The sequence below is a fragment of the Triticum aestivum genome, chromosome 5A, assembly GCF_018294505.1.
Source record: "Triticum aestivum cultivar Chinese Spring chromosome 5A, IWGSC CS RefSeq v2.1, whole genome shotgun sequence".
Lineage (NCBI taxonomy): Eukaryota > Viridiplantae > Streptophyta > Magnoliopsida > Poales > Poaceae > Triticum > Triticum aestivum.
The window spans coordinates 254576694-254591457 of NC_057806.1; positions in this window are offsets into that span (position 1 = coordinate 254576694).

Below are 14764 nucleotides of genomic sequence, written 5' to 3' on the forward strand. Positions count from 1 at the left end.
AGGTTATTGACCACGCCGGAGCACGATCAACCTGACCACGAGGGTCTGTTTCCTGCGAGCAAACGAAGAACAAGCAAGAAACTAAGATTGCAATCTAGATATTGCGAATATAAGATGAAAGCTTTATTGATCAAGGTGGGGTTCTGTGACGCCTTTGTCTGGTCATTGAATACAAACGAAGTACGCGAAGTTGCAGCTATGGCGAACTTTTAATCTAAACAAAACCCAAAGTCTAAACGATGCCCTAAGGGCTGTATATATGGAGGAAGAGGGGGAATTTCGTGGCCCTTGGTGGAGGGGTCCGAAATCAACCCTATCTCTTGTTTCCCCACACATACGGACTCTAAAAATAGCCTATACTTATGTATTTCGAAATTACATGGGCCTGGCCCAATAATAAGGTGACGCAGCACCTAAAATAGCCTCGGGACGAAATTTATGAAGTGGCATCTTGTATATTTCGTCCAAGGCTTCATGCACCCATTATGGTGGCTTCAAAGTCCTGAAATCATCACTTGTAACTCCGTTCTTGTTTCCCTTGCGCATGCCATCATCTCCATGCTTGTTCTTGCTCCAATGTTCATCCTTCTCCAAGCTAGGCCCTTCATTTGTAAGCAAAACAAATGTATCCAATTTAGGCAGCATCATATTCTCATGAACATTAGAATCATTACCAAGAAACGAAAGTACCTGGTAATTTAGTTGGCGTGCACGAGCTCTAGTAATTGGTCCAGTATGTATAGCAGCAGGGGCTGTGGGTGTAACAATTGTATTGATGTCCTCATCACTAGTTGTGCTACGACGTGACCTCATTAGTGTTCTAGGCTCGCGTCTCTAGTTTGGTCTAGCCTAGGACCAGCACAGTACCGTCGTTGAGCGTTTATTCAACATTGCATCTCTGAATTGATTATTGCTAATCTTTTGCTACCATATATAGCCAACCCAGCTCCACATATTTCTACACCGTGTATACGTACGTTCCCCTGACAATCGTTTTACACAATCTTCGGAGTTATTTGACACCGCTGGTTGCCTGTCACCACCTGCCGCATGGTAAGAACTTGTAAGATATTGATATTTGCTTTACTGTGAGCACTTTACAACCACATCCTAGTAGTTCATAGGAACATTATTCTCGAATTTTGGTTCTTGTTTCTACTAATCATGACAGGTTCCAGAGATAGAAGTTCTTGGATGACGGACACATCTTCACCACCACGAGAGTTGGGACAGCACACACAAGCATATGGTCAGGTTATCTCTTTACCATCATTTGAGGGTAGATTTAATCCTGTTATTTATCTAGCTTGGGAGCTTGAAGTAGAACAAGTTTTTAGTCACCATGATTTTTCTGAACTTGAGAGAGTACGAGCTACCATTAGAGCATTTACTGGTTTTGCTTCTGTTTGGTGGAGTGTACATTGTAAGAAAAACATTGATAACCAACCCACAACTTGGAAAGTTTTGAAAGCTGTAATGAGACAACAATTTTTTCCTCCTTACTATCATCGTGAATTGCGTCGCAAATTGGAGCAATTAAAACAAGGCAGTAACACTGTTCATGCTTACTACCAAGAGTTCAAATCTTATATGCATCATTGTGACATAGAAGAATCTAAGGATGATACAATGAATAGATTTTTTGGTGGTTTGAACCATGATATTCAGGCAAGATTTCAGTATATTCCTCGTTGCATTACTGGTATGTATGTCCGTGCTTGTACCTTTGAGAGACAAATACAGGAGGATGCATTGGGCGACTACAACAACTACTATTCCAGTTCATGCTCACCACCGCCGGTTGGTTACTCCACTATTGCACCTACTAGAGCAGCCCCACCTCGGATTGTGAGTGCGATATCATCTCAAGAGTATGGTACATTGTCAATGTCCATACCTACATCAGCTACATCTCTGCGAGGTAACAATAAAGGTCTTGATGATATAACTTCACATGAGAATGAAGCATGCCTAGTTAACTTGAATGCATCATGTGTTGAGTTACCTGTTGATTTGAGCACACCACCTATTTTAGAGACTCTTGTTACTGTCATGAATGCGTCATGTGATCAAACAACTGAAATATCAACAATTTTGAGTGCACCCATTGAATTAACTGTTGATGCAAAAGAACCAATGTTTAATCATTTTGATATGACCTCTAATCTTGATGATGATTCTGTGTCCAATGACTTATTGCATGTTTGCTTATTTAAGCATGTTGTAGCATGTAAATTTGATGCAAGTAAGGTTTATTCATCGAAGTTAGGATGGTTTAATGACGAACATTGCCAATCTTTTGAAGTGAATAAGAGCTTCACTTATATGTGCAAACTGAGTTGCAATATTTTCATGCCTTCTACTTCTTGTGATAATTTTTTGGCTTTAGATTTTATGAACAATGAAAGTTACTCATGTATACATGTGACATATGTGCAAAAATCAAGGGAAGTTAAAATGGATGACATATACATATACAACATGTACACCTTGTCTTTTTTGTTAGCCACATTTCAGATTAAGCAATGCCGAGGACGGCTTTGTTTTCAAAAAGGGGAGGATGATGAGGACATGACTATCTTGGATACGACCAAAAATATTGCATACATGCATATTTGTTAGGTGATTTCTAATGCAAACTATTCAATAGTCTATTTATGTTATCTAGAACAAAAATACTTCACACACTTTTGTGTTTTGTCTAATTGCAGGTGTATGGGACATTTGTACAATCCACATATGAAGATAAGGGAAAAGGAGAAGTTTAGGTTGTGTTCAAAAAGTCCTCTCACGTCACTTTTGGGCCAAGAGAAGATAGAGTCCAAGTCTCTCACGTTCTGGATTCAGATTCGGACTGCACAGACATACCTGACTCAAAACGCCAACAACTTTTTCATACGGACTCCAAATTGGGTGATTCTTCTTTTGTTGGAAACTAGATTTCATGCTCTTTCCATCCCAATTGGATTTACCTTCAAATTAGTCCGGAGCGTTGAGTTACGGATGAAACAATCTGACGTTGCAGCAGAATCCGAGTCAAACTACAAGCCCAAAGGTGTTGCATCACCTCCACTTGGGCCCATGATCCTTGTACGACCTAGGGTTAGTTTTAGGCTGCCTTGGGACGTCCTCCCACCTCCTTGGCCGCCACCCCTTGCTCCTATATAAGTAGATCCATCTAGTAGCTTTTTCCTTGTGATTTGTTTAGTTAAAAGTTAGCCATTGCAACTTCGTGTACTTCGTTTGTGTCCAACGACCAGACCAAGACCGCTTACGGATCCCCACCATTATCAATACCTCATATATATTTGCAATATTCAGATTGCTTTATCATATTCTTGCCCGTTCTTCGATTGCTTGCAGGAATAGACCTTCGTGGTCAGGCTGACCGTGCTTCCGGCATCGTCAGTAACCTCAGGAGATTGGTTTAGCGATTGCTAAGGCGCAACGTCGTGCACGTTTGTAGTCGGATCATCAAAGTCGTCTCCACCAAATCGATAGTTATCATCTCATCGAAAGATCGGGACACCCTCGCCTCTATCAATGGAAGAGGCAACAAATCAATAGGTGCACGAGGTAGGAAACCATACACAACTTCAAAAGGGCACATCTTAGTAGTAGAATGCAATGAACGATTATAAGCAAATTCAATATGAGGCAAGCATTCCTCCCACATTTTCTTATTATTCTTCAAAACAGCCCTAAGCATAGTAGACAACGTTCTATTAACTACTATAGTTTGTCCATCAGTTTGGGGGTGACAAGTAGTACTAAAAAGCAGTTTAGTCCCCAACTTAGCCCATAAACATCTCCAAAAGTGGCTAAGAAATTTAGTATCACGATCTGAAACAATAGTATTTGGCACACCATGCAAGCGAATAATTTCACGAAAGAACAAATCAGCAACATTAACAGCATCATCGCTTTTATGACATGGTATAAAGTGTGCCATTTTCGAGAATCTATCCACGACAACAAATATGCTATCCCTCCCCTTCTTTGTTTGAGGTAAACCTAAAACAAAGTCCATAGATATATCCTCCCAAGGAACACTAGGTACAGGCAAAGGCATATATAAACCATGAGGATTGAGTCGTGACTTAGCTTTTTGACATGTAGTGCATCGAGCAATAAAACGCTCAACATCCCGTCTCATCTTTCGCCAAAAGAAATGTGTAGCAAGTACGTCCTCCGTCTTCTTCACGCCAAAGTGTCCCATTAATCCTCCTCCATGCGCCTCCTGCAACAACAAAAGACGAACGGAGCTAGCTGGAATGCATAGCTTGTTAGCACGAAACACAAATCCATCGTTAACGACAAACTTGTTCCACATTTTTCCTTCTTTACAATTCTGCATTACATCTTTAAAATCAGCATCATGCACATATTGATCCTTGATGGTCTCCAAACCAAATATTTTGAAGTCAAGTTGTGAAAGCATAGTATAGCGGCGAGACAATGCATCAGCAATAACATTTTCTTTTCCCTTCTTGTGTTTAATGACATAAGGAAAAGTCTCAATGAATTCAACCCATTTAGCATGTCTACGATCCAGTTTAGCTTGACTTTTAATATGTTTCAAAGATTCATGATCAGAATGTATAACAAATTCTTTGGGCCATAAATAATGTTGCCATGTTTCTAAAGTCCGAACAAGAGCATATAATTCTTTATCATAAGTAGAATAATTCAGACTAGGTCCACTTAATTTTTCAGAAAAGTATGCAACAGGTTTGCCATCTTCTAATAACACACCGCCTAATCCAATTCCACTAGCATCACATTCAAGCTCAAAAGTCTTATTAAAATCAGGAAGTTGGAGTAAAGGAGCATGTGTCAACTTATCTTTCAATACCGAGAAGGCTTCTTCCTGTGCGGTACCCCAAAGAAAAGGCACATCTTTCTTTGTAAGCCCATTGAGAGGTGCAGCAATGGTGCTGAAATCTCTCACAAAACGCCTATAGAATCCAGCGAGGCCAAGAAAACTCCTCACTTGTGTGACCGTTTTGGGTTGCGGCCAACTCTCAATAGCTTCAATCTTGGCTTTATCAACTTCAATTCCCTGTGGAGTAACAACATAGCCAAAAAAAGATACTCGGTCGGTGCAAAAGGTGCACTTACCAAGGTTACCAAACAAACGTGCATCACGTAGAGCAATAAAAACAGCACGTAAATGTTCCAAATGTTCTTCCAAAGATCTGCTATAAATCAATATGTCATCAAAGTAAACTACCACAAATCGTCCAATGAAAGCACGTAAAACTTCGTTCATTAATCTCATGAAAGTACTAGGTGCATTAGTTAACCCAAAAGGCATGACTAACCACTCATATAATCCAAACTTAGTTTTGAATGCTGTTTTCCATTCATCTCCCAATTTCATACGAATTTGATGGTATCCACTACGCAAATCAACTTTGGAGAATATTGTAGAGCCACTCAATTCATCAAGCATATCATCTAGCCTAGGAATAGGATGACGATAACGAATAGTAATATTATTAATGCCTCTACAATCAACACACATACGTGATGTACCATCCTTTTTCGGCACTAGAATAATAGGAACAACACAAGGACTAAGGGATTCGCGTATATAACCTTTGTCGAGAAGCTCTTGTACTTGACGCATAATCTCCTTCGTCTCCTCTGGATTGGTACGGTATGGTGCACGGTTTGGCAGTGAAGCACCGGGAATTAAGTCAATATGATGCTCAATCCCTCGAATAGGCGGTAATCCCGGTGGCACATCTTGTGGAAAGACGTCAGCGAACTCCTGCAAAATGTTAGTGACAGCAGGAGGCAAAGAGGAAGGCACGTCCTCGAATGAAAATAATGTCTCTTTGCACACAAAAGCATAGCAAACAGATTTGCTGAAATCTAGCTCATCAATATCAGATTTGGTGGCAAATAAACATGCACTTTTCAATTAATTTCAGAAGCAACACTAGATGGTTTATTATTAGGCTTCATTTGTTGCTCAAATTCTTTTGCCACAATCTGATTTTCACTCTTATTCGTCTCCTGTTTTGCTTTATTAGCTCTATTAATATCATCTTTCAAAATGGAATCAGGAGTCATAGGAAGCAAAGTAATATTTTTATCCTGATGAACAAGAGTATAGTGATTGTTTCTACCATGGTGTACAGAATTTTTATCAAATTGCCATGGTCTACCAAGTAATAAGGAACATGCTTGCATAGGTACCACATCACAATCAACATAATCAGCATATGTAGAGATACTAAAATGCACACGAACAGTACGTGTTACCTTAACCTTGCCGCTGTTGTTGAACCATTGGATGTAGTAAGGATGTGGATGTGGTCTTGTGGTGAGAGAAAGCTTCTCCACCATCTCCATGCTAGCCAAGTTGTTGCAGCTCCCTCCGTCTATGATGACGTGCAAAGAACGTTCCTTCACAACTCCCTTGGTATGGAATAAATTGTGCCTCTGATTTTGCTCAGCTTGTGTGATCTGCACACTCAAAACACGTTGAGCAACTAAACATTCATACCTGTCAGCGTCTTCAGGAGCCATGTATTGCGTCTCATGATCAGAATCATCTCCACCATGTTCTTCACGTGTAATAAGAGCCAAAGTCTCCTCATCATAGTCACTAGCAGACTCATATCCACCATCCGCGGTAGCAATCATCACACGCGGAGATTTGCATTCTCTCGCATAATGACCTCCTCCCTTACAACGACGACAAATAATATCACTTGTGTGCCCTGTTGATGCCATGGAAGAAGAAGAACGCTGTGCAGGCCCCGCAGGTGCGCTCTTGGCAGATAATGGTGGTTGTGCCTGTTTTCTTGTATCACGGCTGGAGGTGGCACCGGATGGAGGTGCTGGTGCTGTTGAAGTAGAAGATGCACGTGGTGTCCATGATGAAGGTCGGCCTGCAGAAAAGTTAGTTCGCCCCAATGCTTGTCGATCCTGCACTTCACGTTCAGCTTTACAAGCAAGATGGAATAAACGAGTGATATTAGTATACTCCTTATAGTCTAGAATGGTCTGAATCTCTCTATTTAATCCACCCAGAAAACGTGCAAGCATAGCTTCATTTTCCTCAACAATACCACATCTAATCATGCCAGTTTGTAATTCCTGATAATATTCTTTTACAGAATTTTTCCCTTGTCTTAAACGCTGCAATTTTTGAAGCAATTCACGTTGATAATATGGTGGAACCCAACGCGTACGCATAGCAGTTTTCAAAGCAGCCCAAGTAGTTGGAATAGGATATAATCTACAATGTTCAGACCATCATACACATGCAAAACTAGTGAAAGCACAAACAGCAGCAGCAACTCGTCTCTCCTCAGGATATTGTAAACATGTAAATCGTTGTTCAGTTTCTAACTCCCAAGTAAGATATATATCAGGAACATATCTACCCTCAAATGGTGGAATATTCAATTTCAGTTTAGGAATATGGACATCATCTCGTACCTGAGGTGGTGGTGCAGGCCTACCATTACGAATATATACCTGAGGTCGACCTGCTGGTGGTGGTACAGGTGGCTGCACGTAGTGCTGATTTTGATCAACCTCATCCTCATAATCTCCCACATAATCATCCTCCTCCGCATCAGCAGCAGGAGCCACAGAAGTATCAACAACAGATGATGAGGACATGACTACCTTGGATATGACCAAAAATATTGCATATATACATATTTGTCAGGTGATTTCTAGTGCAAACTATTCAATAATCTATTTATGTTATCCAGAACAAAAATATTTCACACACTTTTGTGTTTTGTCTAATTGCAGGTGTATGGGACATTTGTACAATCCACATATGAAGATAAGGAAGAAAGAGATGTTTATTTGCTGTCCAAAAAGTTCTCTCACGTCACTTTTGGCCCAAGAGAAGATAGAGTCCAAGTCTCTCACGTTTTGGATTCAGATTCGGACTGCACAGACATACCTGACTCAAAACGCACACAAGTTTTTCATACGGACTCCGATTTGGGTGATTCTTTTTTTGTTGGAAACTAGATTTCGTGCACTTTCCAACCCAATTGGAATCACCTTCAAATTCGTCCGGAGCGTTGAGTTGTGGACGAAACAATCTGATGCTGCAGCAGAATCCGAGTCAAACTACAAATCCAAAGGTGTTACATCACCTCCACTTGGGCCCATTGGTCTTGTACGACTTAGATTTAGTTTTAGGCTGCCTTGGGACGTCCTCCCACCTCCTTGGCCGCCACCCCTTGCTCCTATATAAGTAGATCCATCTAGTAGCTTTTCCTTGGGATTTGTTTAGTTAAAAGTTAGCCATTGCAACTTCGTGTACTTTGTTTGTGTCCAACGACCAAACCAAGACCGCTTCCGGATCCCCACCATTATCAATACTTCATATATATTTGCAATATTCAGATTGCTTTATCATATTCTTGCTCGTTCTTCGATTGCTTGCAGGAATAGACCTTCGTGGTCACGCTGACCGTGCTTCCAGCATCGTCAGTATCCTCAGGAGATTGGTTTAGCGATTGCTAAGGCGCAACGGCATGCACGTTTGTAGTCGGATCGTCAAAGTCATCTCCATCAAATCGATAGTTATCATCTCATCGAAAGATCGGGACCCTCGCCTCTATCAAGTGGTATCAGTTTTCAGGTTGCTCGGTGAGAATTTCTAGTTTTCCTAGATTAGATTTATTTTCTTACCTATTGTCCAAGAAAAAGCCACAAAAAAGAGTTAGATCTATTCATCCTTGGTCCAAGCCCGTCTGAGCCTTTGCAATTTTCTTTTCATTGCTTGCATAGTTGAATTATCGGTTGCATCGTCGTGTCGAGTTGCTGGTCTTAGTGTCTAGTTCCTTTAGAGTTTCGAGTTCTGTTCACATTAGTCACGCCGCCGCTGCATCATTATCCCTTACGCCGTCCACCATCCCATCTATTAATTTCCACCACGTGCTATGCACTGTTCATTGTCATAATCATAGTTGAGGTCATTCACATCTTCACCTGATCCAATCTGCATCTTATCTAGTTTGTCTTGGAAAGAGGGAGAGAAAAAAGAGAGAGAAAAAAAAGAGAGAAAAAAAGAAAGAAAAAAAAGAAAAAGAGGGAGAAGAAAAAGAAAAAAAACGTGAGAAAAAAAAGAGAGAAGAAAAAAAATCGGATCTATCTAGAATCAATCTCGTACCTGAATTCGGATTGGAATCTGTTTTGCGCACTGTTCAGTAAAACAGGTGTATCTTCCTCATACGAAGTCCGTTTTGCCTCCGTGAGTACTCAAATTGAAGCTAGCGACGAGCCGCATCTAAATAGTTGCAGAAGCTAGTTCAATATTTGGTACCTAAAAATCGGATTCTAAATAGGTCTTTTTGCCCTCCGAAGTTCGTGAACACAGTTTGTTCCAATTTTTCAGGCCAGTTTTAGAATTCTTTGACTCCTCATATTAACTCGGAATTGAGTGATTCTTTTTGCATTGGAAAGCTTGAGTTAGTAGCATTCTTTGAAAGAATTTATCAGAAAATTGTCTCAAACTTTTCAAGAGGAAAGTTGGAGAGAGAGTTGTTGTATATCCTGCTTGGCAGTTGTTTTTCATCATTATCTTCACTACCGTTGTGATCTTCACTTATATCTTGCTGTCAAGAGCTACTTAGTATCCTTCATTGATGCTAGTTGTGCTACGCCGTGACCTCATTAGTGTTCTAGGCTCGCGTCTCTAGTCCGGTCTAGCCTAGGACCAGCACAGTATCGTCGTTGAGCGTTTATTCAACATTGCATCTTTGAATTGATTATTGCTAATCTTTTGCTACCATATATAGCCAACCCAGCTCCACATATTTCTACACCGTGTATACGTACGCTCCCCTGGCAATCGCTTTACTCAATATTCGAAGTTACTTGACACCGCTGGTTGCCGATCACCGCCTGCTGCATGGTAAGAACTTGTAAGACATTGATATTTGCTTTACTGTGAGCGTTTTACGACCACATCCTAGTAGTTATAGGAACATTATTTTTGGTTTTGTTTCTTGTTCTACTAATCATGACAGGATCCAGAGTTAATTCATGGGCTTTGTCGATCGCGGGAGACGTGCCACGACCTTTGCAAATACCACAACCGTCACGAGAGGTGCACAAACATCCAAATGCACATGATCAGGTTAATGTATCTATACCACCATTTAATGGCCATTTTAAACCTGCTTTATATATTGAATGGGAGTTCGACATAAAAAATATATTTGCTTCCCATAATTTCGATGAACATAAAAAGGTTAAGGTTGCGGTTGGTTCTTTCACTGGTTATGCTTTGGTTTGGTGGAGTGAATATTGTCGGTTACACCCTGATTATATACCTACTACTTAGGATGATTTGAAACTTGCCATGCGACATACTTTCGTCCCTGCTTATTATACTCGTGACATGATTAAGAAGTTGCAACACTTAAAACAAGGTAGTGAAACTGTAACAAAATATTATGATGATTTACAAACTACCTTGTTGCATTCCTCTTTAGAAGAAAGTGAAGATGATTTTATGGATAGATTTTGGGGAGGATTAAACCGTGATATTCAAGAGATACTAATTCATGAAGAGTGTTATCCTATGGACCATTTGTTTCATCTTGCTTGCAAAGCTGAACAGGAAATAAAACGACGTGTTGGCCACGAGGAGAACAAGCGCACAGTGCACATTCCAAGAGTTGATATGATTGTTCCTTCAACTACTAGGCATACTATGACAACCACATCCGTTGTTGTCAGGACTACATCACCTCCACCATGTGACACATCGCCCCCGAGAGTGGCTACATCATCTGAGTTGATCATAAGAGGTAATGACAAAGGTACTGATCTTCCATCTCTACATGAAAATGATGAATGCCTTGTCAATTTGAATGCACCATCTGATGAGCTACCCACTACTTTGATCACACCACCTATTTTAAAGGACGACGTTGATAATTTGACTTTGCCATGTGATCAAACAACTGAAATACCAACAATTTTGAGTGCACCCATTGAATTAACTATTGATGCAAAAGAACCAATGTTTAATCATTTTAATATGACCTCTAATCTTGGTGATGATTCTGTGTTGAATGAATTATTGCATGTTTGCTTATTTAAGCATGTTGTAGCAGTTAAATTTGATGCAAGTAAGGTTTATTCACCAATGTTGGGATGGTTTAATGATGAACATTGTCAATCTTTTGAAATGAATAAGAGATTCACTTATATGTGCAAACTGAGTTGCAATATTTTCATGCCTTCTACTTCTTGTGCTAATTTTTTGGCTTTAGATTTTATGAACTATGCAAGTTACTCATCTATTCATGTGTCATATATGCAAAAATCAAGGGAAGTAAAAATGGATGACATATACATATACAACATGTACACCTTGTCTCTTTTGTTAGCCACATTTCAGATTAAGCAACGCCGAGGACGGCTTTATTTTCAAGAAGGGGAGGATGATGAGGACATGACTACCTTGGATATGACCAAAAATATTGCATATATGCATATTTGTCAGGTGATTTCTAGTGCAAACTATTCAATAATCTATTTATGTTATCCAGAACAAAAATACTTCACACACTTTTGTGTTTTGTCTAATTGCAGGTGTATGGGACATTTGTACAATCCACATATGAAGATAAGGAAGAAAGAGATGTTTATTTGCTGTCCAAAAAGTTCTCTCACGTTACTTTTGGCCCAAGAGAAGATAGAGTCCAAGTCTCTCACGTTTTGGATTCAGATTCGGACTGCACAGACATACCTGACTCAAAACGCACACAAGTTTTTCATACGGACTCCGAATTGGGTGATTCTTTTTTTGTTGGAAACTAGATTTCGTGCACTTTCCAACCCAATTGGAATCACCTTCAAATTCGTCCGGAGCGTTGAGTTGTGGACGAAACAATTTGATGCTGCAGCAGAATCCGAGTCAAACTACAAATCCAAAGGTGTTACATCACCTCCACTTGGGCCCATTGGCCTTGTACGACCTAGATTTAGTTTTAGGCTGCCTTGGGACGTCCTCCCACCTCCTTGGCCGCCACCCCTTGCTCCTATATAAGTAGATCCATCTAGTAGCTTTTCCTTGGGATTTGTTTAGTTAAAAGTTAGCCATTGCAACTTCGTGTACTTCATTTGTGTCCAACGACCAGACCAAGACCGCTTCCGAATCCCCACCATTATCAATACTTCATATATATTTGCAATATTCAGATTGCTTTATCATATTCTTGCTCGTTCTTCGATTGCTTGCAGGAATAGACCTTCGTGGTCACGCTAACCGTGCTTCCAGCATCGTCAGTAACCTCAGGAGATTGGTTTAGCGATTGCTAAGGCGCAACGTCGTGCACGTTTGTAGTCGGATCGTCAAAGTCGTCTCCACCAAATCGATAGTTATCATCTCATCAAAAGATCGGGACCCTCGCCTCTATCAGCAGCACCAACAGTTGAGCCAAACGCAAGAGGAACACGGCTTGCTCGGCGGAGGTCTGTTTCGCGACGTGGAGGTAGTCGTTGTTGTTGTTGTTGGAGAGGTGCGTTAGGTGCAGCGGGTGGTGGTGGTGGAAGACGCGCGAGCAATTCATTAAACTTGTTATCGAGCTTTGTTTCGAACGTCTTCTCAAGGCCAGTGATCTTCTCCATGGCCTCTTCAAAATTGTTCAGCACATCTTGCACCTGTTCAGTCATCATTTGCTGAAACTTATCATGAAGCTCCTTGTTCGATAAATTCTCCCAGTCAATCTCGTCGGCTTGTGATCCTGGCATGGTTAGCAGCAATAGAAACACACAAGAATATGATCCTACAGACTACGAACAAGTGGTGGTGGTGGGTGTCACAAACCCGTCAAGCAAAACTCAAATTCTTACCAGTTCTTACCCAGCAGCAGGCGGTGATCGGCAACCGTTGTAGTCAAAACTCTCAAAGCTTGGATAGAGCGATTACCAGGGAGAGTCAAACGCACGACGTAGATGTATGTGGAGCTGGGAAGACTTATAATATGGTAGCAAAAAGGGTCAGCAATAATCAATTCAGAGATGCAAAGTTGAATAAACGCTCAACGACGGTACTGTGCTGGTCCTAGGCTAGACTGTGCTAGAGACGCGAGCCTAGAACACCAACAAAATCACGGCGCGGAGGAGCACACTCTGAATCACTGTGCTAGAGGAGCACACTCTGATTTTTTTTTCTCTTTTTTTTGCACTTTTTTTCCTTTTTTTTTTGCTCCGCAACAAATTTTTTGCACTTCATAAATTTTGTTAGTGTACTAGGCTCGCGTCTCTAGCACGGTCTAGCCTAGGACCAGCACAGTACCGTCGTTGAGCGTTTATTCAACTTTGCATCTCTGAATTGATTATTGCTGACCCTTTTTGCTACCATATTATAAGCCTTCCCAGCTCCACATACATCCGTGCATTTGACTTTCCCTGGTAATCGCTCTATCCAAACTTTGAGAAGTTTTGACTACAACGGTTGCCGATCACCACCTGCTGCTGGGTAAGAACTGGTAAGAATTTGAGGTTTGCTTGACGGGTTTGTGATACACCACCACAACTTCTTAGTAGTCTGTAGGATCATATTCTTTTGTGTTTCTATTGCTGCTAACCATGCCAGGATCACAAGCCGACGAGATTGACTGGGAGAACTTATCGAACAAGGAGCTTCATGATAAGTTTCAGCAAATGATGACTGAACAGGTGCAAGATGTGCTGAACAATTTTGAAGAGGCCATGGAGAAGATTACTGGCCTTGAGAAGACGTTCGAAACAAAGCTCGATAACAGATTTAATGAACTGCTTGCGCGTCTTCCACCACCGGCTGCACCTGTCGCACCTCTGCAACAACAACAACTACGCCCCCTTCTGAATCAGTATGGACGAGCACAGCGTGTTCCTATTGAGCCAGGACAAAATTCTGGTGCCACTGCTACTTCTGTTGGTGCTTCTTTGGCTCCTGCTACTGCTGCTGCTGGTACCCAGGAGGATGATGATTATGTGGGAGATTATGAGGATGAGGTTGATCAAAATCCGAACTACGTGCAGCCACCAGCACCACCACCACCAGGTCGACCTCAGGTATATATTCGTAATGGTAGGCCTGCACCACCACCTCAGGTACGAGATGATGTCCATATTTCTAAACTGAAATTGAATATTCCACCATTTGAGGGTATATATGTTCCTGATATATATCTTACTTGGGAGTTAGAAACTGAACAACGTTTTACATGTTTACAATATCCCGAGGAGAGACGGGTTGCTGCTGCTGTTTGTGCTTTCACTAGTTTTGCATGTGTATGGTGGTCTGAACATTGTAGATTATATCCTATTCCAACTACTTGGACTGCTTTGAAAACTGCTATGCGTACTCGTTGGGTTCCACCATATTATCAACGTGAATTGCTTCAGAAATTACAGCGTTTAAGACAAGGAAAAAATTCTGTAGAAGAATATTATCAGGATTTACAAACTGGCATGATTCGATGTGGTATTGTTGAGGAGAATGAAGCTATGCTTGCACGTTTTCTGGGTGGATTAAATAGAGAGATTCAGACCATTCTAGACTATAAGGAGTATACTAATATCACTCGTTTATTCCATCTTGCTTGTAAAGCTGAACGTGAAGTGCAGGATCGACAAGCATTGGCGCGAACTAACTTTTCTGCAGGCCGACCTTCCTCATGGACGCCGCGTGCATCTTCTACTTCAACTGCACCAGCACCTCCATCCGGTGCCTCCTACAGCCGTGATACAAGAAAACAGGAACAACCACCAT